Source organism: Mobula hypostoma, chromosome 3, assembly GCF_963921235.1.
Source record: "Mobula hypostoma chromosome 3, sMobHyp1.1, whole genome shotgun sequence".
Lineage (NCBI taxonomy): Eukaryota > Metazoa > Chordata > Chondrichthyes > Myliobatiformes > Myliobatidae > Mobula > Mobula hypostoma.
The window spans coordinates 10,212,774-10,239,817 of NC_086099.1; the positions used below are offsets into that span (position 1 = coordinate 10,212,774).

A 27,044-nucleotide genomic window follows, 5' to 3' on the forward strand; every position below is an offset into this window, starting at 1 on the left:
GATGATGATGATGATATATAATTGATTATTTTTATATAATTCTTTTTTCTTCACAATGGTTGAATGCTGTTGTTTTTTGTTGTATGTCGTGCGTGACCAACGCACCACAGCTAATAAATATATATGCTACTTTGCCATTCATCTAGAAAACTAGTTAACACTGTGCGGATCAGGAGAAAAATTGTGATCTTTCTGATCTATGTGGGTGCAGTTCCCAGCAATAGATTTGGACATTTCAGACATACATAATTCATTTTAAGACACTGTTCTTTCTTTCCGCTTTTACATGTTTTGTATGCTTCCAACTTCATGGTCGATTGACAGCCTGGTCATCCTCAAACATCTGAATTTTCTTGAACTCGTTTTGTGGCTTGAAAAATAGTTGGGCTAGTACTTGATCAGCAGTTGCATGGAAGTAGTCATCCATATCTAGCGTTTCCAGCTGGAAAAGGAATGAAAAACCACTGTTAATACAACAAGAATTTGGGTGGCACGGTAGCATAGTGGTTAGCAAAGCCCTACTGTACCAGCGACCTGGGTTCAATTTCCACCGCTGTCTGTAAGGAGTTTGTATGTTCTCCCTGTCACCGGGACAGTTTTTCTCTGGGTGCTCCGGTTTCCTCCCACACTCCAAAGACATACCGATTGGTAGGTTAATTGGTCATTGCGAATTGTCTCATCATTAGGCTAGGTTTAAATTGGGGGACGTGGCTTAAAGGGCAGGAAGGGCCTATTCCATGCTGTACCTCAATAAATAAATAATAAATTTGAACTCCACTGATGATGATAGGAGTGTTTGATGCTCTGGGCATGTACTGGCTGCAGTTTAGAAGGATGAGGGGGGATCTAATTGAAACCAATTCAATATTAAAATGCCTAGATATAGTGGACATGGAGGGGATGTCCACTATACAGTGGTGGAGTCTAAGACTAGAGGTCATAGCTGCAGAATAGATGTCCTTTTGGAACAGAGGTGAGGAGGAATTTGTTGGAGGGTGGTGAATCTGTAGAATCTTGATTGGCTCATTATCATCGCTCTCAACCCCATTCTCCTGCCTTCTCCCCTTAACTTTTGACACCCTAACTAATCAAGCATTTGTCAAACTCCACTTCCCCACTTTAAATATACTCAGTGGCTTGGTCTAGTGCTAGTGAGGCCAGAACTAGAAAGGTTATACAGGTTATATACATGGCTAAGGAGGTGGTGTAGAAGGGAGGGCATAAGATTTTTGGATCATTGGGCTCTCTTTCAGGGAAGGTGGGAAATGCACAGAAGGGATGGTTTGCACCTGAACTGGAGGGGGACTAATATCCTAGTGGGAAGGTTTGTTAATGCTGCACAGTGGGGTTTAAACTAGAGTTGCAGGGGGATGGGAACCAGAATGCCAGAACAGTTAGTGGAGAGGTTGGGGAGGCAGATGTTGGTAAGACCTCAGACAAAGTTAGGTATTAAAAGGTTGAGCATGGGTGAAACTAGTGGCCTGAGCTGCATGTATTTCAATGCAGGAAGTATTGTACGAAAGGCGGATGATAGTGCTGAAGATGAGGTGGCTGGTTTACAAACAGAGGGAATGTGTAGCAAGGAGAGCATGTTGATGGGGCAAAATTGCTGTTAACACAATGAGCTGTAACATAAAAGGCAGACAAAATCAAAAAGGGTAAATACAGGACTGAAGGTGTTGTATCTGAGTACGTGCAGTATTCGGAATAAGGTAGATGAACTTGCAGCACAGTTGCAGATTAGCAGGTGTGATTTCATAGGCATCACTAAATCATGACTGAAAGAAAGTTATAGCGGGGAGCTTAATGTCCAAGGATACACACTGTATTGAAAAAGCAGGAATGAAAATAGAGGGGGTGGCGTGGCTCTGATGGTAAAAAATTAAATCAAATTATTAGAAAGAGATGAAAGAGGGTCAGAAGGTGTTAAATCATTGTAGATAGAGTTAAGGGCTGCAAGGGTAAAAAAGACCCTGAAGGGAGTTGTAAACAGATCCCCAAACAGTAGTAAAGAAGTGGTCTACAAATTACAACAGAAGATAGAAAATGCATGCCAAGAGGGCAATTTTACAACCGTCATGGAGGATTTCAATATGTAGGTTGATTGGGAAAATCAGGTTGGTGCTGGATACCAGAAGGGAGAATTTCTAGAATGTCTATGAGATGGCTTTTTAGAGCAGCTCGTTGTTGAGCCCACGAGGGGATCAGCTATTCTGGATTGGGTGGTGTGCAATGAACCAGAATTGATTAGAGAGCTTAAGGTAAAAGGGCAAGTGATCATAATATAATCAAATCCACCCTGAAGTTTGAGAAGGACAAGTGAAAGTCAGATATATCAGTATTACAGTGGAGTAAAGGGAATTACAGAGGCATGAGTGAGGAAATGGCTAGAATTGATTGGAAAAGAACACTGGCAGGGATGACAGCAGAGCAGCAATGGCTGGAATCTCTGGAAGCAATTCGGAAGGCACAGGATAGGGACATCCCAAAGTGGAACAAATTTTCTAAAGGAAAGATGACATAACCATGGCTAACAAGAGGAATCAAAGCCAACAGAAAAGCCAAAGAGGGCATATAATAGAGCAAAGATTAGAGGGAAGTTATAGGATTGGGAAGCTTTTAAAAACCAATAGAAGGCAATGAAAAAAGTTAATAAGAAGATAAAGATGGAATACAAAAGTAATGTAGCCAATAATATTAAGGAGGATACCAAAAGTTTCTTCAGATGCATAAAGTGTAAAAGAGAGGTGAGAGTTGATATTGGACCACTGGAAAATGGTGCTGGACAGGTAGTAATGGGGGACGAGGAAATGGTGGATGAACTGAATAAGTATTTTGCATTAGCCTTCACCGTTGAAGACACTAGCAGCATGGTGGAACTTCAGGTGTTAGACGTGTGTGAAGTTACCACAACTAGAGAGAAGATTCTTGGGAAACTGAAAGGCCTGAAAGGAAATAAGTCACCAGGACCAGATGGTGTACACGCTAGGGGTCTGAAAGAGGTGGTGATGAGATCGTGGAGGCATTAGTAATGATCTTTCAAGAATCACTAGATTCTGGAATGGTTCCAGAACACTGCAAAATTGCAAAGTCACTCCACTCTTCAAGAAGTGAGAGAGGCAGAAGAAAGGAAATTCTCTCCTGACACTTATCCTTGTAAGCAGAACAAGTGCTACACATGCCCCTATACCTCCTCCCTCACTACCATTCAGGGCCCTAAACAGTCCTTCCAGGTGAGGTGACACTTTACCTGTGAGTCTATTGGGGTTATATACTGTGTCTGGTGCTCCTGGTGTGGCCTCCTGTATATTGGTGACACCCAATGTGGATTGGGGTACCTACGTTCTGTCCACCAGAGAAAGCAGAATCTCCCAGTGGGCACACATTTTAATTCCACTTCCCATTCCCATTCTGATATGTCTATCCATGGCCTTCTCCACTGTCGTTATGAGGCCACACTTAGGTTGAAGGAACAACACCTTATATTCCATCTGGGTAGCCTCCAACCTGATGGCATGAACATTGATTTCTTGAACTTCTGGTAATGCCCCCCCCTCACCATTTCCCATCTCCTTTCCCCTCTCTCACCTTACCTCCTTGCCCACTCATCATCTCCCTCTGGTGCTCCTCCCCAGTTTTCTTTCTTCTGTGGTCTTCTGTCTCTTTCAACAATCAACTTCCCAGCTCTTTACTTCATCCCTCCCTCTTCAGGTTTCTCTCCTCTCCCCCCCCCCCCCACCACCTTTCAAATCTACTCCTCAGCTTTTTCTCTCCAGTCCTGCTGAAGAGTCTCGACTGTACTCTTTTCCATCTTTTCCATAGATGCTGCCTGGCCTGCTGAGTTCCTCTAACATTTTGTGCGTGTTGAAAGAATATTATAGGCCAGTTAGTCTGATCTCAGTGGTTGGGAAGATGTTCAAGTTGTATATTAAGGATGAGGTGCCAGGGTGCTTGGAGGCACATGATAAATTAGACAGTAGTCAGTATGGTTTCCTCAAGGGAAAATCTTGCTTGACGAATCTGTTGGAATTCTTTGACAAATTAACAAGCAGGATAGACAAAAAAGAATTGGTTGATGTTGTATACTTGGATTTTCAGAAGGCCTTTGACGAGGTGCCACATGAGGCTGTTTAACAAGCTATGAGCCCATGTTATTACATGTAAGTTTCTAGCATTATTATAACAGTGGTTGTATTCTTGTATTCTGAGGCTGTGCCCTGTTCTACTAGACTCTCCCACTTCTGGAAACCTTTGCATATCCACTCTAGCTACGCATTTCAATGTTCAGTAAGTTTCAATGCAATCCACCCCCCCACCCCTCTGCCCTTGAACCAGTACTCTTTTAAGTGTAGTAACAAAATGACAAATCAACTCATTCTGTTGTGCTGGTACACATCCCAGGGTGGTGATGTGGTAGGCCAGCTGGTGGTGTAGTGGCATCAGCACTGGACTTCAAGACAGATGGTCGTTCAAACCCAGCCAGGTCCCAACCTGGACAGCAGCAGTATCTGCGCAGAAAAAAGGTCTGGCAATCTACTTCCGTATCTTGCCACGAAAATTCTATGGACTCTATGGTCCATGAAGAGTCAGACACAACTGAACAACAACAACAAACACATTCCATTCACTTTCTTTTTGTCTATCCACCCTTCCCCAGCATCAACTCCTCCCCTTAACTAAACTGTTTTTTTGGCCAGGATCAGAAAAAGATTATGCACAGGATCATAAAATGTTGCAGAGGGTAGTAAGTCAGCCAGCTCCATCATTGGCTCTTGCCTCCCCAGCATCAAGGACATTTTCAAAAGGCGATGCCTCAGGAAGGCAGCATCCATCATGAAGGACCCCCCTCACTCAGGACATGCTGTCTTGTCATTATTACCATCAGGGAGGAGGTACAGGAGCCTGAAGACACATACTCAATATTATAGGAACAGCTTCTTCCGCTCCGTCATCAGATTTCTGAACAATGAACCCAGTCGACTATTTTGTTCTCTTGTTGCACTACTTATTTTATATACATATGTCGCTTGTACATTATATACCGTATCGTGTGACATGGGTGATCACAGTCTTTCCAAGATCTTGATTGTTCTTGGCAAATTTTTCTACAGAAAAAGGCACCAAAGTATTCGGGCTCTCACGACCAGACTATGTAACTCTTTCTTCCCCCAAGCCATCAGACTCCTCAATACCCAGAGCCTGGCTTGACACCAACCTACTATACCCTCTACTGTGCCTACTGTCTTGCTTATTATTTGTTATTATTTATTGTAGTGCCTGCTCTGTTTTGTGCACTTTATGCAGTCCTGGGTAGGTCTGTAGACTAGTATGGTTTTTGTGTTTTTTTCTTACATAGTTCAGTGTAGTTTTTGTATTGTTTCATGTAGCACCATGGTCCTGGAAACGTCTCATTTTTACTATGTTCTGTACCAGCAGTTATGGTTGAAATGACAATAAAAAGTGACTTGACTTGACTTGAGAAGTGGTTTGCCTTTGCCTTTTCCTTTACAAGTCGGGTTACCCAGCCATTATCAATACCCTTCAGAGATTTTCTGCCTGGTGTCAGTGTTCACATAACCAGGACTTGTGATATGCACCAGCTGCTCATACGACCATCCACCACCTGCTCCCATGGATTTATGTGAATTCTGATCAGGGGGCTGAGCAGGTGCCCAAGGGTGGCCTGCAGGTTAGTGGAGGGAAGGAGTGCCTTACACCTCCTTTGGTAGAAATGTATCTTCACTCTGACACCTGAATCTCTCTCTCTCTCTCTCTCTATATATATATATATATATAGTTCTAACTCTTTGCATATTTTATGTATTGCACTTTACTGCTGTTGCAAAACAACAAATTTCATGACATATCAGTGATAATAAACCTGATCTTAATTCAGATTCCGATTCAGTTCTCAAACTGCAGATTGTAGGAAAGCAAGAAAAGCTACAGAATCTGACCGTGAGAGTTTTCCGAGACCCCGACCCTTGAGTGAGCCTTCATCCAAATTAAAATGTGCTCTTACCTGGTCTCCTGTGCTAAACGCAAGGATTAATAAGAGATCTTCAACGCATGTGCTTTTAATGTAGTGCTGTGTTCCAATAGGGAAGAAGAAAACATCGCCTTTGTCTATTTGGAAATCTGTGGTTGAGGAACCAATTACTCCCACCTGTATGGATAAAACAAAAGATCCGTTCTCAGCGTTCTATTTCCCTGCCAAAGGTATCAGGAGCGAGAAAGGTATGGGAATTCAAAGTGCTCAGTGAGGGCTTACTATGGTAGGATTTACATTCCAAGCCACAAGGCATAAGAGCATAAGAGATAGAAGCAGAGTTAGGCCATTCATCCCATCGAGTCCATCATGGCTGATTTATTTTCTCTCTCGACCTTATTCCCCTGCCTTCTGTCTGTAACCTTTGATGCACTTAACTAATCAAGAACCTATCAATCTCTGCTTTAAATATCCCCACTGACTTGGGCTCTACAGCCATTTGTGGTGATGAATTCCACAGATTCACCAACCTCTGACTAAAGAAATTCCTCCTCATCTCTGTTCTAAAGGGACATCCTTCTATTCTGAGGCTGTGTTGTCTGGTCCTGGACTCTCCATGTCCACTGGGTTTTTCAATATTTGGTATCTTTCAATGAGATCCCACTCATTCTTTTAAACTCCAGTGAATAGAGACCCAGAGGCATCAAACACTCTTCATATGTTAACCCTTTTATTCCCAGAATCATTCTCATCAACCTCCTCTTCATCTTCTCCAATGTCAGCACATCTTTTCTTAAATATAGGATCCAGAACCATTCACAATACTCCATGGGGTCTGACCAATGCCTTATAAAGCCTCAGTATTACACTCACGCTATTTTATTCCAGTCCTCTCAAAATGAGTGCTAACATTGTATTTGCCTTCCTTACCACTCACTCAACCTGCAAGTTAATATTTAGGAAATCCTGCATTTTGACTCCCCAAGTACCTTTGCACCTTATATGCAAAGACTATCAGAACTGCTAATATTAGTTTGTCAAATCCTGTAGGTAATTTAAGTTATATATGAAGGCAGGAATCATTTGATTTGGTGGTGGAAGTTCACAAGATCTCCATGACCACCATTTTGCTGAAAGCAGGTTTCTTGTTGTGAATAATTTGAATATATTATGTTAATTAACAGGAAACATTTAGTATGTACACAGAATAAACATACATATGTATGTATATATATATATGTATGTTACAAACATGTTAATTAACATGATATATTTAGTATGTAAACACACAGAAAAGTTGTTAAAAGAACATTTTTTGCAGATAATGGACACTTAAATTACATAGAAACATAGAAAATAGGTGCAGGAGTAGGCCATTCGGCCCTTCGACCCTGCACTGCCATTCAGTATGATCATGGCTGATCATCCAACTCAGAACCCTGCACCAGCCTTCCCTCCATACCCCCGATCCCTTTAGCCACAAGGGCCATATCTAACTCCCTCTTAAATATAGCCAATGAACTGGCCTCAACTGCTTCCCGTGGCAGAGAATTCCACAGATTCACCACACCGTATGTGAAGAAGTTTTTCCTAATCTCAGTCCTAAAAGGCTTCCCCATTATCCTCAAACTGTGACCCCTCGTTCTGGACTTCCCCAACATCGGGAACAATCTTCCTGCAGCTAGCCTGTCCAATCCTTTTAGGATTTTATACGTTTCAATCAGATCCCCCTTCAATCTTCTAAATTCCAATGAGTATAAGCCTAGTTCATCCAGTCTTTCATCATATGAAAGTCCTGCCATCCCAGGAATCAATCTGGTGAACCTTCTTTCTTAATATTGACAGACTTATAAGTAATTTCTCTGCTGTCCATTTACCCTACAGAGAGGAGGTGGAAGAGCTCGAGGCCTGGTACCTGGCAAATAACCTATTCCATAATGTCAAAAAGACAAAGGAGATGATTATCGACTTCAGGAGAAAATGCACCACTCAGACTCACTTTACCTCGGTAGCTCAGCAGTGGAAACTGTGAGCAGTTTCAAACTTCCGGAAGTGCATAACCTGTCATGGTCCTGGAGCACATTCTACACAATCAGGAAAGGTCACCCATGCCTCTACTTTCTGAGAAGGCTGAAGAGAGTTGGACTGTACTCACATCATTCTACAGATATGCAGTAGAGAGAATCCTAACACGCTGCATCACCGCATGGTATGGAAACTGCACTGCAGCGGAGAGGAAGGCGCTACAATGGGTAGTCAAAACTGCCCAAAGTATCACCAGCACCAGCCTACCCACCATCATGGACAAAGATGCAGAAAGATGCCGGAAAGGGGCCTGTAACATCAGGAAGGATCCCATCCATCCAGCCCATGGACTGTTTATCCCACTCCCATCAGAGAGGAGGCAACGTCAGGATCACCAGACTCTAAAATAGTTACTTTCCCCAAGCAGTAAGGCTGAACAACATCTCTACCCACTAACCCACCCCTCCACAGTTCCAACCACCACTACTTTATCATTTCCTGGGTACAGAAGAGATTTGCAAGGATGTTGCCTGGACTGGGGAGCATGCCTTATGAGAATAGGCTGAGTGAACTCGGCCTTTTCTCCTTGGAGTGACGGAGGATGAGAGGTGACTTGATAGAGGTGTACAAGATAATGAGAGGCATTGATCGTGTAGATAGTCAGAGGCTTTTCCCCAGGGCTGAAATGGCTAGCACGAGAGGGCATAGTTTTAAGGTGCTTGGAAGAAGGTACAGAGGAGATGTTAGGGGTAAGTTTTTTTATGCAGAGTGGTGGGTGCTTGGAATGGGCTGCCGGCGGCCATGGTGGAGGCAGAAATGATAGGGTCTTTTAAGAGACTCCTGGATGGGTACATGGAGCTCAGAAAATAGAGGGTTATGGGTAAACCCTAGGTAGTTCTAAGGTAGGGACATGTTTGGCGCAGCTTTGTGGGCCAAAGGGCCTGTATTTTTCAGTATGTTTTCTATGTTTCTATGTTTCCTGTCAGTCACCTTATGTACAGACACTCCTGTGTCCAGCATCACTTTATGGACATGTAATCAATCTATGTATATAAGCTATCTTATGTACCTACAATAATTGTATTTTTTTATTATTATTGTGTTCTTTATCTGATTGTGTTTTTTTTGTGCTGTATCGGATCTGGAGTAACAATTGCTTTATTCTCCTTTACACTTGTGTACTGGAAATGATATTAAACAATAATGAGAAAGTCTGCAGGTGCTGGAAATCCAAAGCAACATGCACAAAATGCTGCAGGAACTCAGCAGGTCAGGCAGCGTCTATGGAAAAGAACAGACGGTCGACGTTTTGGGCTGAGACGTTTCTTCAGGACTGAGAAGGAAAGAGGGAAAGGGAAAGAGGCTAGCTGGAAGATGATAGGGTGAATCCAGGTGGGTGGGAAATGTCAAGGACTGGAGAAGAAAGAATTTGATATTTCCTTCCCTCTTCCCTCTTCTTTTATTCCCTCCTCTGGCCTCTTACCTCTTCTCACCTGCCTATTACCTCCCCCTGGGTCCCCTCCTCCTTCCTTTTCTCCTATGGTCCACTTGATCAGATCCTTTCTTCAGCCCTTGACCTTTCCCACCTACCTGGCCTCATCTACCACCTTCTAGCTAGCCTCTTTCCTATCCCCTCTCCTTTATATTCTGGCATCATCCCCCTTCCTTCTCAGGTCTGAAGAAGTGTTTTGGCCAGAAACATTGACTGTTTACTCTTTTGCATAGATGCTGCCTGATCTGCCAAGTTCCTCCAGCATTTTGTGTGCGTGGTGTCGAACAACGTTGAATTGAATCTGAATGACAAGCAAGCAGAGAAACACTTGCAAAATAATGTTCAAGTGGGGAAGGGCCAATTTAACATAGCTACAAATACTAAACAAATAAGCTGCAAGTGAGATCCAAGCCTGACAGATCTGTTCACTTTCACAAATGGACTGTACAGACTTCTCATCAAAAATATTTAATGTCCTGACACTGTGTCACAGACGCGAAATGCTTACAAACTGCTCTGGGTCGCCTCAGCCGTTTAAAATGAAATACCTTGCACATCAATATGTTAATTTAAATTCTGACCTCAATATTGGAAATAAAGAGAGAATAGTACCTGTCCACAGCCACTTATCACCTATCCCATCTCGTGGGCGTTGAAATGGAAGTGAGGCTGCCGGAGTCCATTGCTGTATATCCGTAGTGTTGCTAAGGTGAGCGTGTCTGCATGCTGAAAGAACAGAGTCAGAATCAGAATCTGATTTCCTATCACTGACACATGTCATGAAATTTGTTTGTTGGTAGCAGTACATTGTAATATGTAATAAGTAACACTATAAATTACTATAAGTAATAAATATAAAAAATAAATAATGGAATAAGAGAGGAAATATACTGAGGTAGTGTTCATGGACTCAGTACCCATTCAGAAATCAGCTGGTGGAGGGGAAGAAGCTGTTCTTGAAATGTTAAGTGTGTGTCTTCAGGCTCCTGTACCTCCTCATTGAAGGTAGCAATGAGAAGAGGGCGTGCACGAGGAAATCTGCAGATGCTGGAATTTCAAGCAACACACACAAAAGTTGCTGGTCAACGCAGCAGGCCAGGCAGCATCTCTAGGAAGAGGTACAGTCGACGTTTCGGGCCGGGACCCTTCATTGAATTCATGTTTTGTCAGGTGCACCACAGACACAGTGAATTTCTCTGTTACTTTCTCCCAGTTGCATCACTTTTTCAATCTTATCGGAACAGTACAAATAATTTCACATTTTCCCATATTGCACTGCACCTGCCACCTTCGTACACTCACTTAAGCTGTCTATATCCCTTTGCAGGCTTTTCCGACCCTCCTTACATCTTGTTATCCCACCTGCCTTTAAGTTTTCTGCATTTTGGATCCGGTTAACTCAAATCCTTCATCTGTCATTACTAAAACTTGTAAATATTTGTGGCCCAGGACCTCACTAAGTTACTGATTGTGACACTGAATATGACTTGTTTCCCTTGAAAATGCTAACAGTTAGTCAGGTAATACCCTATCCAGGCTAATATATCGTATATTCTGTGTTTTGAATGCAAAGAAATGCAATGGGAGTGGAACATTTTGCTTAGGGGTTAACTAGGCGTGTTGCATCTCAAAACCAGACCATTCAGATCTACTTCAGCCACACCTCTTCACAGTCCCTCAGCACCCTTCATCTCCCCATGCACTGTCATTTTACACTTACACTCCACACCTCACACCTACACTGACACAGTCACTGTCCTACTGTGTTCCCATATGCCCTGCTGCTACCAAGAAGAGTTCCTCTTGCCAAGAGACACTTTGTCACTTTATCATTTCCTGTCAGAGTCACTTCATGTTCAGAAGGTCCTGCACCGAGCGTCACTTCATGTACATAAAATCAGTCTGTGTAGATGCACTAATTTAGCATATACAGCTACACACAACAGTTACTTGCACATTGTGTTTTATAGGATTGCTTTTATATTTATTCTTATCATTGTGTTTTTATGCTTATTGTGTTTTTTAATGCTTATTTATTTCTTTAGAGATACAGAGTGGAACAGGCCCTTCTGGGCCCAATGAGTCACACCTATTAACCCTCGCCTAATCACAGGACAGTTTACATCGACCAATTAACCCACCAAATGGAATGTGTTTGGACTGGGGGAGGAAACCGGAGCATCCAGAGGAAACCTATGTGGTCACAGGGAGAATGTACAAACATCTTACAGATGACACCGGAATTGAACTCCAACTACCGATGGTCTGAACCGCAATAGCGTCGTGCTAACCACTACCGCGGCTCCGTACATCTTACTCCCCGATCAGATGGGGAGTAAACTGATCAAACAGGAGAAAGTCTGCAGATGCTGGAAATCCAAACACGCTGCCACAGCTGAGGCTCGAACTAGTGACCTTGAGAGCACTAGACAAACGCCTTAACCACTTGGCCACATGCCCAACGCTGAAGAATGACAATAAACTATCTTGAACTGAATTGAATTCAGGTGCGTTGGTGTATGCCAGTACTTCATAATCTGTGATAGTGCTGCCCAGATAGTCTGCAAGTGGATCTTACAGACCTTTCATGTGTCCTTGTTTATGTTTTTTCTTTTGCTGTAATAACATGTAATTGAGGAAATACCTGATGAAGGGAGTTGGCAAAGACTTTCTCATTTTCTGTCAGACTCGTTGTGTTTCTTAGATATCTTGCCCACTGGATAATTCCACCAGAGTAGGTGTAATTCTTGGATCCTGGAATGAGTACAAGAAAGATAAAATAAGATAACATTTAAATATACTAAAATTCCAGAGGAAATCTGCAGGTCAGACAGGGTAACATTTTTCTGGATTCCACTGAAGTTACTTGGACATCACTTGGAGATTTAATCTTTAAGACATGGGAGTATAATTAGGCTATTCAACCATTCAATGCTGGTCTGCCATTCCACAATGGCTGACTTATTATCTCTCTGAACCCCATTCTCCTGCCTCCTCCCTGTAACCTTTGACATCTTTACTAGTCAAGAACCTATCAACCTCCACTTCAAATATACCCTATGACTTGGCTTCCGCAGCTGTCTGTAGCAATGAATAACACAGATTCACCACATTCTGGAAGAAATTCCTCCTCATCTCTGTTCTAAAGGGACGTTATTGTATTTTAAGTCTGTACCCTCTGGTCCTAGACTCCACCACATCTACTCTATTTAGGTCTTTCAATATTCAATGGTTTTCAATGAGATCCCCCCTCATTCTTCTAAACTCCAGCAAGTACAGGTCCAGAACCCTCAAATGCTCTTCATACATTAACTCTTTAATCCCCAGGATCATTCTCAAGACCATCTCCAACGTAGTTGCACCTCAAGATTGTGTACTTCTCCCCCTGCTCTACTCTCTACTCTCATGACTGTGTGGCTAAGCACAGCTCAAGCATCATCTATAAATTTGCCGATGTCACTGCTGTTGTTTGTAGCATGTCAGAGGGCAATGAGGTGGTGTTCAGCGGTGAGACAGATCAGCTGGTTGAGTGGCATTGCAGCAACAAATTCATGCTTAACATCAGCAAGAGCGAAGAATTGTTTGTTGACTTCAGGAAGTGGAAATCAGGAAAACACACACCAGTCCTCATCGAGGGGTCAGCAGTGGAAAAAGGTGAGCAGGCTTTAAGTTCCTGGGCATCAACAACTCAACCTATCTTGAGCCTAATATACTGATGCAATCAGTGGCTCTTCTTCAGTACAAATTTGAGGAGATTTGCTATGCCACCAAAGACTTGTGTAAAAACAGATATACAGTGGAGAGCATTCTGACTGGTTACGTCACTGAATGGTATGGATCTTCTAATGCACAGGATTGAAAGAGGCTATGGAGGGTTCTTGACTCACCTCCACCATGAGCAGAACCCTCCCCACCATCGAGGACATCTTCAAGAGTCAGTGCCCCAAGAAGGTGACATTCATCATTAAGGAAGCTCACCATCTGGAATATATTCTTTTCTCATTGCTACCATGAGGGAGGAGGTACAACAGCCTGAAGAGCCTCACTCAATGGCTCAGGAACTGCTTTCTCCCACCTCATTAATCTTTTCACTATTTAGTATTGTAATTTATAGATTGTTATGTCTTTGCTCATCCTACCTCCCCCATTCACCTGGGTTCACCTATCACCTTCTATCTTGTATGCCTTCCACTCCCATACCTTCTTATTCTGCGTTCTTCCCCCTTTCTTTCCAGCCCTGATGAGGAGTCTTGGCCCAAAACGTCAACTGTTTATTTCCCTCCATAGATGTTGACTGACCTGTCCTCCAAAATTTTGTGTGTATTTCTCTAGAATCCCAGCACCTGAAGAATCTGTTGTGATTAAGCCTACACTGTTGTTTCTCAGTCTTGCTGACAAAATGTAAATCATATTTACATCTTGGAGTAACTTGAGAGCAATATTTAAGTTAGTTATTGAATTGTCATTCATATCTCCTTACCTGGAAGATCATAGAAGTATTTCCACACGATGCTGTCCTCTGATTGAATATAACTTTCATTCGTAACGAGTTCCTTCAGGTTTGGTGGGAGGTTTATTGCTTGATCTTTCTTTTGCTTGGGGAGGCTTCTTATAAATTTAACTCCTCCAACAGGCTTCAGATGAGCAGAAAGAATAATAACTTCCATCAAATTGTTTCATTGTAGGATAAATTTCACAATATATGCCGTGATATTAAATCTGATTCTGATATTTTTACATTTCAGAATTGTAACTAAAACTAGTTTTTTCATTTCATTTAAGTTCTGCAACATTTCCCAATACAGTCAGTGAACTGTTGACCCATGTCAGTGTCTTTCTCTCTGCAACCGGGTCACATCCAAAAGTTTTGACACTTTCCCGACCATGCATCTGCCCAATTGTCTTGTAAATGTCATAGAGCCAAGTCAATTCTTTGACAGCAAGAAGTCAAGGAATTATTTTGGTGAATAGAATGAAAATAATGAAACACTGACCTTTAATGACCTGGAAGCAATATCTTCTGGTGTGGAGAAGAATGCGTCATCCATATCAAGGGTTGAGAGTTCGTCATGTGTTGTGAAGAAGAGGAGGAAGATACACTCCTCTTCCCCCACGCTCTTCACCCAGTGAAGCGTATTCTTTGGGAAAAAGATGACTTGACCTGCTGTAACATTATATGTTGCAACCACATTGGTTCCATCGTCTATGACACCAATCCATGCCTTCCCCTGCAAACAGCAAAAAACTCGCAATTAAAATGAACAGCGTTTTACAAAAATATGATTAGAAACCACATTTCTTGATATGTAAATAGACAAGACATCTTTGGGACTTGTTTTGATGCTGTTGTTCTGTTGCTTGGTATGTTCTGTTTTGTTGTGTTCTGTGTTACTCTGCTGAACATCGTGGTTATACTAGGTTGGCACTGGAATATGTGGCAACACTTACGTCTGAACCCAGCACATCCTTGTGTGTGTTGGCTTTCACTATGTTTGATGTACTTCTGATTAATATCATGGTAGCATAGCAGTTTCCGCAATGCTCGGACAGCCAGATTTCAGAGTTCAGTTGCGGCGTTGTTTCTAAGAAAGTTTGTATGTTCCTTCCCATGTGTATGCAGGTTGCCTCTAGGGCCCTGATTTCCTCCCACAGTCTGAAGACCTAAGGGTTAGTAGATTAATTGGTCATTGTATATTGTCCTGTGTTTAACTAGTTTTAAATTGGTGGTTTGCTGGGCAGTGCAGCTGGAAGAGCCTGTTCCACACTGTATCTCTAAATAAAATAAAAACAAACTTGCAGGCTGACCCCAGCACATGCGTGGGCATGGGTCAGTAATGTAAATGATGCTTTTCACTACATGTTTCGATAAACATGTGATGATTAAATCTGACCATTGACTGCAAGCCGCAAACCAATCTGCCCTGATCAAAGTTGCTATTTCATGCAATTTTGATCAGGGTGGACTGGCTTTGCTGCCTACAGTCAACGAAGAACAGAGCACTAGATCGAACTGAACTGAGCTGAAACTGAACATTCTTGGATTGTTTTGATGACTTTGTGGTTTGATGTTTTATATGCTGTGCTTTTTGCTTTCTTTTTGCATGATTTGTTCTTTTTTTGCACATTGAGGGTTTGATGTTTCTCTTTGAGTGGGTTCCAGTGTGTTTCTTTGTTTCATGGCAGCCTGTGGGAAGCGAATATCTGGGTTGTAAACTGCTTGCATACTATGATTATAAAGGTACTTTGAATCTTGAATCTGAAATCTAAAAGAGCAGAGTGTGAGAAGCTAGTGATGGTGCTTTATACCTCAGAGGATGGGCGATGAAGCAGAGAAAAGAATCAACAATAGGTAGATAAAAATAGAGTTCAGTAGTACTTTTCCTTCTCTCTACATCCCAGAGGAACTAGGTATTTACCGTTAACAGATATCCATGCTCGTTGGCGTTGAAATGCCAATGGGGAACACGAAGCCCATCCTTCTCAACTCGCAGGGTGCCTATTGTCATTTTGGATTTCATTTCATTTATATTCCTCCCAAATTCCATTGAGAATTTGTTTTCATATTCAGTTGGATTTTTCCGAAAACGACCCCATTGAATTGCACCACCGGGATACTCAAAGACCTGAAAGAACAAGAACAGATGCAGTACTAAAGAAACATTTTCTTGAAACACACTTGGTGGCTGCTTTATTAGGTACCTCCTGTACAACTTGTACCTAAATAAAGTGGGCACTGGGTGAATGAATGTTCATGGTCGTCTGCTGCCGTAGCCCATCCAATTCAAGGTTCGATGTGTTGTGCATTCAGCGATGCTGTTCCGTGCACCACTGTTGTTGTACGTGATTTTTTGAGTTACTGTCACCTTCCTGTCAGCTTGAACCAGTCTGGTCATTCTCCTCTGACCTCTCTCATTAATAAGGCACATTCGCCCACAGAACCACCAATCCCTCAATTTTTTTTATTTGTGTTTTTTTCACCATTCTCTATAAACTGTGTGGACGTCCCAGATCAACAGTTTCTGAGATACTCAAGCCACCCTGTCTGGCACCAATAATCATTCCATGGTCAAAGTCACTTAGATCGCATTTGTTCTCCATTCTGAGGTTTGGTCTGAACAACAACTGAACCTCTTGACCACGTCTGCATATTTTTATGCATTGAGTTATTGTCATGTAATTGGCTGATTAGGTGTTAACATTAATAAGCAGGTGTACAGATGTATCTAATAAAGTGGCCACTGAGTGTATGTATGACTTTTAGCATTATCAAACTGTGCATTGAATAATATGGAGACCATGAAACACTAAACACACCATAAGTTTTTGCTCTAGGTACTCCAAGCTGGTGACACAGCAGCTAGCATAATGCTTTACAGCACTAGAAATCGGAGTTCAATTCCCACCACTCTCTGTCAGGAATTTGTACTTTCTCCCTTGTGACTGCATAGGTTTTCTCTGCGTGCTCCGCTTTCCTCCTACATTCCAAAGTTATGCCGGGGTTAGGGTTAATAAGTTACAGGCATGCTATTTTGGCCCAAAAAGCATGGTAGCTCTTGCTGGCTGCCCCCAGAACATTATTGTAATGTTTAGACTTTATTAAGCACTGGTGAGACCTCACATGGAGTATTGTGAGCAGTTTTGAGTCCCTTATCTATGAAAGGATGTGCTGACATCTAAAAGAGTTCAAAGGAGATTCACAAAAGTGATTCAGAGATTGAAAGGCTTGTCATATGAAGAGTGTTTGATAGCTTTGGGCCTATATTCATTGGAATTCAGTAGAGTGAAGGGGAGGACTCACTGAAACCTATCAAATATTGAAAGTCTTCGATAGAGCGGATGTGGAGAGAACATTTCCTATGTTGGGAGAGTATATGACCAGAGGACACGGCCTCAGAATAATGGACATCCATTTAGAATAGAGATGAGGAGGAATTTCTTTAGCAAGAGAATGGTGAATCTTGGGTATATTTAAGGCAGAGGTCGCTGAATTCTTAATTTGTCAGGGCATGAAGGGATACAGGGAGGAGGTAGCAGACTGGTGCTGAGAGAGAAATGGATCAGTCATGATGAAGTGGCAGAGCAGATGATGAGCCAAATGGCCTCATTCTGTTCCTATATCTTACGGTCATATGGTCTTATAGCCTAATGGTCTTATGGTCTAACGGTCTTTGGACTGTGTTAGTCATTGACACAAAATGTTGCATTTCAATGTATGTTTTGATGTTTACGTGACGAAGAAAACTGATCTTTGTCTTTAAAAAACATAAAATGATTATCCAAAACCCCAGGTTCTTTCCAAGTATTTGGGTTTAAATGCTTTGTATACCAGGAAATCCATTAAGAGCACACTTTTCAATCAATGTAAATCAGCTCCATTCATTTATGATACTATACTCCATGGCAGTAAGTTAATTTATTTATTTATTGATTTAGAGATACGGTGTACAACAGACCAACTATTTAACCCTAGCCTAATCGCAGGACAATTTACAATGACCAATTAACCTACTAACTGCGAAGTTTTTGGACTGTGAGAGGAAACTGTAGCTCCTGGAGGAAACCCACACAGTCACAGGTCTTACAGGGGACCCCAGAATTGAACACTGAACTCCAGTGCTCTGAGCTGTGATAGTGTTCAGCTCACCACTACACTACCATGGTGCCCATGGTATTGTTGAGAGTCATAAAGAGACATAGAAAAGTACAACACAGAAGCAGGTCTTTCAGTCCATCTTGTATGTGCCGAACCATTTAAACTGCTTGGTCCCATCGACGTGTAACAGTACCACAGCCCACCACATCCCTACCATCCATGTACCTGTCCAAACTTCTCTTAAATGTTGAAATCAAGCTCGTTCCACACTCTCATCACCCTCTGAATGAAGAAGATTCCCCCCACATTCCCCTTAAACCTTTCACCTTTCACCCTTAACCCATGACCTCCAGTTGTCGTCACACTCATAGATTGTTTATTTCTAATCCTGACAGGTATATTTAAAATTATGAGAAATGTGGTTAAGGTAGACAATAGCAATCCTTTCTCCAGGGTAAGAGAGAGAACAATTAGGGGCATAGATTTATGATGAGGGGAGAAAAATTTAAAGGAGACCCGAGGGGTAACTTTTTCTCATAGATGGTGTGAGTATATGAAACAAGGAGTCAGAGCAAGTGGTTGAGGTGGGTAAACAGTATTAATTAAAAAGCACTTAGATAGGAAAATGGAGGAACTGGTCATAGAGTCATAGAGCACTGCAGCACAGAAACAGGCCCTTCAGCCCATAGAGACAGTACGAACTATCTATCAGCTTAATCCCATTGATCTGGACCCAGACTGTAGCCCTCCATACCCCTCTTTTTATTCTTCTTTTTTGGAGGGTTATGGAGAGTTTAGGTCTTGGATGGTTAGGGATTGCCTGCAGGAAATTAGGATTAGGTGGGTGAGACTCTGGAAAGCATGGACCTTTTGGGTTGAACTGCCTCTATCCATGCTCTATTGCTCTATATCTATGACTATGGTCATGCAGATTGAGGGCGTATGGCACGTTTGCCTTTATTATTTGAGAAACTGAGTTCAAGAGTTGGGAAGTTATGTTGCAGCTTTATAAAACTCCAATTTAGATGCACCTCGAGTATTTAATTCAGCTTATTTATTTATTTAGAGCTATAGGGAGTCTCTTCTGGCCACTCGAGCTACCCCACCAGCTGGGCGTTGCCCCCAATTTAACCCTAGCCCAATCATGGGACAATTTACAATGGCCAATTAACCTACTAACTGGTACATCTTTGGACTGTGGGAGGAAATCGGAGCACCCGGAGCAAACCCGTGCATTCCATGGGGAGGATGTACGGAGGATGTCAGCATTGAACTCTGACCTCTGATGCACCCGGCTGTTGGACAAACTCAGGCTGTTTTCTCTGGAGGGGCGGAGGCTGAGGGGCAATCTGATAGAGTTTACAGGATTACGACAGGAATAAGTCGAGAGCCAGTATCTTTTTCCCAAGGCTGAAATGTCTAATACCAGAGACCATGCATTTAAGATGAGGGATGTAAATTCAACGATGTGCGGAGCAGGTTTTTTAAAAACAGAGAGTGGTGGGTGCCTGGAGTGTGCTGGGTGGGGCAGTGGTAGAGGCAGATGCGTTAGATACTTCTAAGAGGCATTTATAAACATAGAAACATAGAAAATAGGTGCAGGAGTAGGCCATTCGGCCCTTCGAGCCTGCACTGCCATTTATTATGATCATGGCTGATCATCCAACTCAGAACCCCGCCCCAGCCTTCTCTCCATACCCGCTGACCCCTGTAGCCACAAGGGCCATATCTAACTCCCTCTTAAACATAGCCAATGAACTGGCCTCAACAGTTTCCTGTGGCAGAGAATTCCACAGATTCACCACTCTCTGTGTGAAGAAGTTTTTCCTCATCTAGGTCCTAAAAGGCTTCCCCTCTATCCTCAAACTGTGACCCCTCGTTCTGGACTTCCCCAACATCGGGAACAATCTTCCTGCATCTAGCCTGTCCGATCCCTTTAGGATATTATACGTTTCAATCAGATCCCCCCTCAATCTTCTAAATTCCAATGAGTACAAGCCCAATTCATCCAGTCTTTCTTCATATGAAAGTCCTGCCATCCCAGGAATCAATCTGGTGAACCTTCTTTGTACTCCCTCTATGGCAAAGGTGTCTTTCCTCAGATTAGGGGACCAAAACTGCACACAATACTCCAGGTGTGGTCTCACCAAGGCCTTGTACAACTGCAGTAGTACCTCCCTGCTCCTGTACTCGAATCCTCTCGCTATAAATGCCAGCATACCATTTGCCTTTTTCACCGCCTGCTGTACCTGCATGCCCACTTTCAATGACTGGTGTATAATGACACCCAGGTCTCATTGCACCTCCCCTTTTCCTAATCGGCCACCATTCAGATAATAATCTGTTTTCCTATTTTTGCCACCAAAGTGGATAACTGCACATTTATCCACATTAAATTGCATCTGCCATGAATTTGCCCACTCACCCAACCTATCCAAGTCACCCTGCATCCTCTTAGCATCCTCCTCACTGCTAACACTGCCACCCAGCTTCGTGTCATCCGCAAACTTGGAGATGCTGCATTTAATTCCCTCATCCAAGTCATTAATATATATTGTAAACAACTGGGGTCCCAGCACTGAGCCTTGCGGTACCCCACTAGTTACCGCCTGCCATTCTGAAAAGGTCCCGTTTATTCCCACTCTTTGCTTCCTGTCTGCTAACCAATTCTCCACCCACACCAATACCTTACCCCCAATACCGTGTGCTTTAAGTTTGCACACTAAGCTCCTGTGTGGGACCTTGTCAAAAGCCTTTTGAAAATCCAAATATACCACATCCACTGGTTCTCTCCTATCTACTCTGCTAGTTACATCCTCAAAAAATTCTATGAGATTCGTCAGACATGATTTTCCTTTCACAAATCCATGCTGACTTTGTCCGATCATTTCCGGTTGAAAGGCACATGAATGTGAGAAAAAGGGAAGGATATGGACATAGTGCATGCAGAAGGGATTAGATTAGTGGGCATTTGACTACTAACTAGTTCAACACAATATTGAGGGTCAAAGGCCCATTCCTGTGCTGTGCAGTTCAGTGTTCTATGTCCTATAACTATTGTATTTACTGCACAATGAATGCCGGGTATTGTATTGACCAGAAGACATAGGGGCAGAATTAGACTATTCAACTCATCAAGTCTGCTCCGCCATTCCATCATAGCTGATTTATTATCCTTCTTAACAGTATTCTCCTGCCTTCCCCCCACCCCCGTAACCGTTGACACCTTTAAGTCGAGAGCCTTATCAAAAATCTGCTTTAAATGCCCCCAGTGACTTGGCCTCCACAGCTGTCTGTGGCAATGAATCACTTTCAATGACTCTTCATCTCAAGGTCTCCATATTTATTGCTTATTTATTTATTATTATTATTATTTATTTTTGCATTTGCAAAGTTTGTTGTCCCTGCACTCCGGTTGAAAGTCCAAGTTGGTGCGGTCTTTCATTGATTCTATTATGGTTATTATTCTACAATGGATTTGTTAAGTATGCCTGCAAGAAAATGAATCTCAGGGTTGTATGTAATGATATATATGTACTTCGATAATTTACTTTGAGCTTAGAACTTTGAATTCCACAGATTCACCACCTTCTGGCTAAAGTAATTCCTCCTCTTAGTTCTAAAGGGGGAGACCTTTAAATGATTGTGTCTAAGTGAGCCATTAAGACTGGATAAAATACATAAGAAATAACAACACATCTGCAAAGTGGTTCAAGAACCTTCGTACCTCTGATTTATCCAGGTGATACAGATACTTGTATTTGACATCAGTGCTTGAAGTGGAAGAGCTTCAACTTGGCTGTGCTGACTGTTGAGGGTGAAGTTGAGGAATAACGTAGATGAGTGCAAGCACCAGAACTCCTACTGTGGTAGTAATGACACTTGCCAGTAGACACACCAGGAAGAATTTCATGAGGGAGAAATGTTTCACTTTGTCCTGTAACAAAAACCAGTTTCACTTTCAATGAGAAATATCAACACTTCTATATCTTCATTGGAAGAACAAAGCTTTAATACTAAAACCCCACAGGAAATTAGTGGTCAGGTGTAAAATGCAAGTAGACAGTTAGATTTTCCCTCAAAAGAGAGACAGCCACACATGGGAAATTATGTTCAGCTCTGGTTGCTTCATTATGGGAAGGATGCCGAAACTTCAGGGAGGGGGCAAGGATGCTGCCTAACTTTGCATGTTTTAGGGCTTTTCTCTTTGGAGTGAAGGAGGATGAGGGGTGACTTGATAGAGGTGTCTACGATGGTCAGAAACATAGATCTTGTGGGTAGCCAGAGACTTTTTTCCCAGGATAGAATTGGCTCATATGAGGGGGCATAATTTTAAGGTATTTGGAGGAAAGTAGAGGGAGGATATCAGAGGTAGTTTTTTTTACACAGAGAATTGTGTGTACATGGAACCTAATGAAGAAGGGTTCTGATGAAGAGACTTGACCTAAAAATGCCAACTGTTTATTCCTCTCCATAGATGCTGCCTGACCTGCTGAGTTCCTCCAGCATTTTGTGTGCGTTACACTAGATTTCCAGCTTCTCTTGTGCTTAAGATAATGTTATAGGTGCTAGAAAGATACAGAAGCACCTATACTAAAATTATTGGAAAATTCACTGAATAATTACATATATAAATTATTATATAATCATACAAACAAGTATAAAGAGGATTAAACTACAGAAAAAGAACAATATTACACTCTAATCCAACATCTTGTCTTCCACTGAGTGAACACTGGAGGGCAGCACCAAGCAAACATGGAAGAGCAACACCAATGAGAGAGGCCAGCCCCCAACCCAATACAGATTTCAGCACACCCACAGAGGCCTCTGCTCTATCCCACACCACCTTGCCGTCTCCTCTCCTGGATGGCTGTAACATGCGACACCGCAGCACGAGGCCTTGGACCATGCAGCAAGCAAGGCGATGCTATCGGTTTCGCCGATTAACCAGTGAACCGGACTCGCGGTATTCTACATTACCAACGTCCAACTGGGACTTGTGATCACAAGAAACACGTCCAACATAATCATTGGCACCATTTGTTGTACTGCGCACTTCCTCTGCACAACAGTATGCAACAAGTCAGGGTGATAACATGGTACGCATTTCCTTCCAACTTACTGATGAGGTAGACCTGCAGTACTTTAAGTTCTTAATATCCAGCAACGTCTTGTGATTTTAAAAAAAGATATAAGGGATGAACAATTACACCTTTGTTTGGATCTGGAGAGCATACCACCATCTTACTCAGTGGGCTGAATGGCCTTATTCTGCTCCTATGACTTATGGTCTACCGGTCTCTTATGGAATTTGTACTGTTGATCGTGGTTACAATTAATTTTCTAACCATGATCAGAAGTGGTTTTAAAATCCCAACCTCTCATGTTGTCACTGATTTGGCAGCATTTCTTTCTTTTGCTCCCAGAAGGAAGCACTCCACATTGGATCAGGAATGCTAATGAAGATCCTTATCATCCATCCCACAACCTCTTTGACCCACTACCGCCAGGAAAGAGGCACAGAAGCATCAGGACTAGGACTGCTTCTTCCCTCAGGCTGTGAGACTAATCAATATCCTGTGACCACCAAGGTCCCATCACTAGGACAGCGAGCTGTTTACTGCTTATGTACTGTGATATTTTGTTTTATGTGTTGTGTATGATATACATATGTATTTTGGGTGCAGCATGGTCCAGAGGAATGATGTTTCATTTGATTGTATATATGTATAGTCAGATGACACAATAAGCTTGAATTAATGACTTGAATCTGTCAAAGCTCATTCTAATACCCAGTTTTCCTCTTACCTGTTGGTAGATTTCCTTCTTCGCTGTCTTCTGAGAGTTTCCAACAATGTCCTCAGAAAGCTCGAATGCTTTATTTTCCATCCCGCGCATATTAAATAATCTGCAAAACAAAATTTGGCTTGAAACAGACAGCAATTATTGCTTGTAACAGGCCACTGAAGCTATGGTCTGGACTTAACTAACAACATACAACTTTGAAGCATTTTATAGATTAACTTCAAGGAAGTGAAGACCAGCCTTTCCTTATTACACAAGGGAAAATGGTTTTATGACAACAGTAATCGTTGATTATTTCGCATAAAGCAATGAGATCACAGTTTATGACATTGGTAATAGTGTCATATTCACAGAACACAGAAACAGTCCCTACGGTCCACCTGGTCCATGCCTAACCATCACTTTACCTAGTTCTATTGACTTGCACTTGGGGGCCTTCCATACCCCTTCCATCCATGTATTCAGCACTTCCACCTGCAGCTCGTTCCACAATCGCACCATTTCCTGAGTGAAATAGCCCCTCCTCAGGTTCTCCTTAAATATTTCACCTTTCACCCTTAACTTGTGACCTATAGTTCTAGTCTCCCCAAACTCAATGGAGAAAAACCTACTTACATTTACCCTATTTGTGCCCATCATAATTTTGTAAACCTCTATCAAATCTCCCCTCAGTCTTCTATGCTCCAGGGAATGAAGTCCTAACCTGTTTAACCTTTCCCTATAACTCAACCAGGTGGCAGGGTGGAGATGTAGTACGCTCCTTCCCTCCGCTAGCCACAGGTCATGCTTGTACAGTGTGTAGCAGGTGGTAGATGGTTGTGTTGTAGGGTAATGCAACTGGTGGAAACTTACATAATTCACAGCCACACTCATTGAGTTAGGGTTCACTTTAAGAGGCTGGTCTGATGTGATGACATAATTACATGAAGTTCTGTTACTGTGCTTTTTCTGTTTTGTGTTTGGAATACAATAGATCAGTTGTTACGGCTTTTCTTCATCCTAAAATGCCTCCGCCGAATTATTTGCGAAAGCCTACGACGCTCTAGGATGATTCCAGAGTTATTGAACATGTCGGCCAATGCAGTCGCTTTGAAACTGTCGGAGTTTTGGGAGCAAACTGGTTTGTACAAGCCGAGGCCCAATTTGTGGTGCGAGAAATCACCGCCGGCAGCACCAAATGTTTCTATGTGGTATTGTCGCTCAGCAAATCCATGGCTGTGAGAGTGGTAAGTCTACTAGAAATCCTGCCTGGACATGGTAAATACTGATCACTGCAAAATCACCTTTTATAGACTTTTGGACTATCGGAGTCTGAGCGTGCCAAGCAGTTGCTCTCCTTGCCCAGCCTCAGCGATGCTAACCCTTCAGAGCTAATGGACCACAGGTCTCTCCTGGGAAGTCACCATCATTGTTTTATCTTTGAAGAACTCTTCATGCTGCAAATGCCTGATCAAATTCACATAGCCCTTGCTAATGCACCCATGAAGGACTATAAGGATCTGGCTAACGTAGTCATAGTCATAGTCATACTTTATTGATCCCGAGGGAAATTGGTTTTCGTTACAGTTGCACCATAAATGATTAAATAGCAATAAAACCATAAATAATTGAATAGTAATATTTAAATTATGCCAGGAAATAAGTCCAGGACCAGCCTATTGGCTCAGGGTGTCTGACCCTCCAAGAGAGGAGTTGTAAAGTTTGATGGCCACAGGCAGGAATGACTTCCTATGACGCTCAGTGTTGCATCTCAGTGGAATGAGTCTCTGGCTGAATGTACTCCTGTGCCCACCCAGTATATTATGTAGTGGATGGGAGACATTATCCAAGATGGCATTCAACTTGGACAGCATCCTCTTTTCAGACACCTTGGACATGGCTACTAGCCTACACTCAGCCTGGCAGAGGTGAATCATTCATCCTCCATTCCCTACCTCAATCAGCCCAATCAGCAAGGCCCACAACATAAGGATGCCCGTGGCTGTGACAGAAACATCGCTGGGCCTGTGTTTTTACCACGCTTGCTTTGGTAGGAACACTAGGAAGTGCTGCCAACCTTGCAGTTTCGCATCGGGACATCAGAGGTCTGTAAACACTGTGGCTTTCAGCTGCCAGGGTCGTCTACTATTCATTACAGACACCCTTTTGGGGCAATGCTTCCTGTGTGACACAGGTGCTCACATGAGAATGCTGACAGCTTCGCCTATTGAGGAGAAGGTAAAGAGTGACAAAACCTTGCTGAGGCTGCCAACGGCAGCAGGATCTTGATCTACAGGACACGACAGGTGATGCTCTGCTTTAGTGGGCGACATTACACATGGGACTTCATCCTGGCCAAAGTGGCCAGACCTCTGCTTGGTGCAGATTTACTGTGAGCCCGAGGTTTAATAGTCGATCTTAAGAACTGCCGGCTTGTGGATGTCAAGGACTTTGAGTTATTACCCTGCTCCCCATAATGACTCTGCTAAGCACATGTACCACCGCATGTGGGTTTACTCAATTGCTGGACAAATTCCTGAGCCTCACCAAGCCCACATTCTCCACGACAGTCACAAAACATTTCCACAACTGGTCCACCAGTCCATGCCTGCTCGTGTAGATTGGACCCGGAAAAGCCGGCAACTGCCAAGGCTGAGTTTGCCAACATGGAAAGACTTGGCATTGTAGGCGAATCAAATAGCCGCTGGGCTTTGCCCTCCACATGGTCCTGAAGCTGCTGCCCATGTGGCTGTTACCAATGCGTTAATGAGCTCACCACCCCCCATCGTTACCTGGTCCCACACATTCCAGGCTTTTCAGCATGTTTAATCGGAAAGTTAATTTTTTCCAAAGTTGACTTAGCTAGGGGCTGCCATCAGGCGCCTATGTGCTTGGAAGACATTCCCAAAAACAGCTGTGCTAACTCTATGTGGCCTCTCTGAGCTTCTGTGCATGCCTTTTGGGCTGGAAAATGCAGCACGGATTTCCAATAGTTGATGGTCTCCATATTAAAAGACTCAGACTTTCATTTTTTTACCTGGGTGACATACTTGAATCTGAACACGTGTCTCATCTCCAAACACTTTTTGAGCACTTAAATCAACACTAATTGATTATTAACTCTGCTAAATTCCAGCTTGGGTTGTCAACCGTTGACC

At 42.7% G+C, this 27,044-nt stretch overlaps 1 pseudogene; it reads right to left on the minus strand.

Annotated features, from left to right (window-relative positions):
- Positions 1-307: 307 nt before the first annotated feature.
- LOC134343328 (uncharacterized) lies at positions 308-23,991 on the minus strand (annotated as a pseudogene).
- Positions 23,992-27,044: the final 3,053 nt, after the last annotated feature.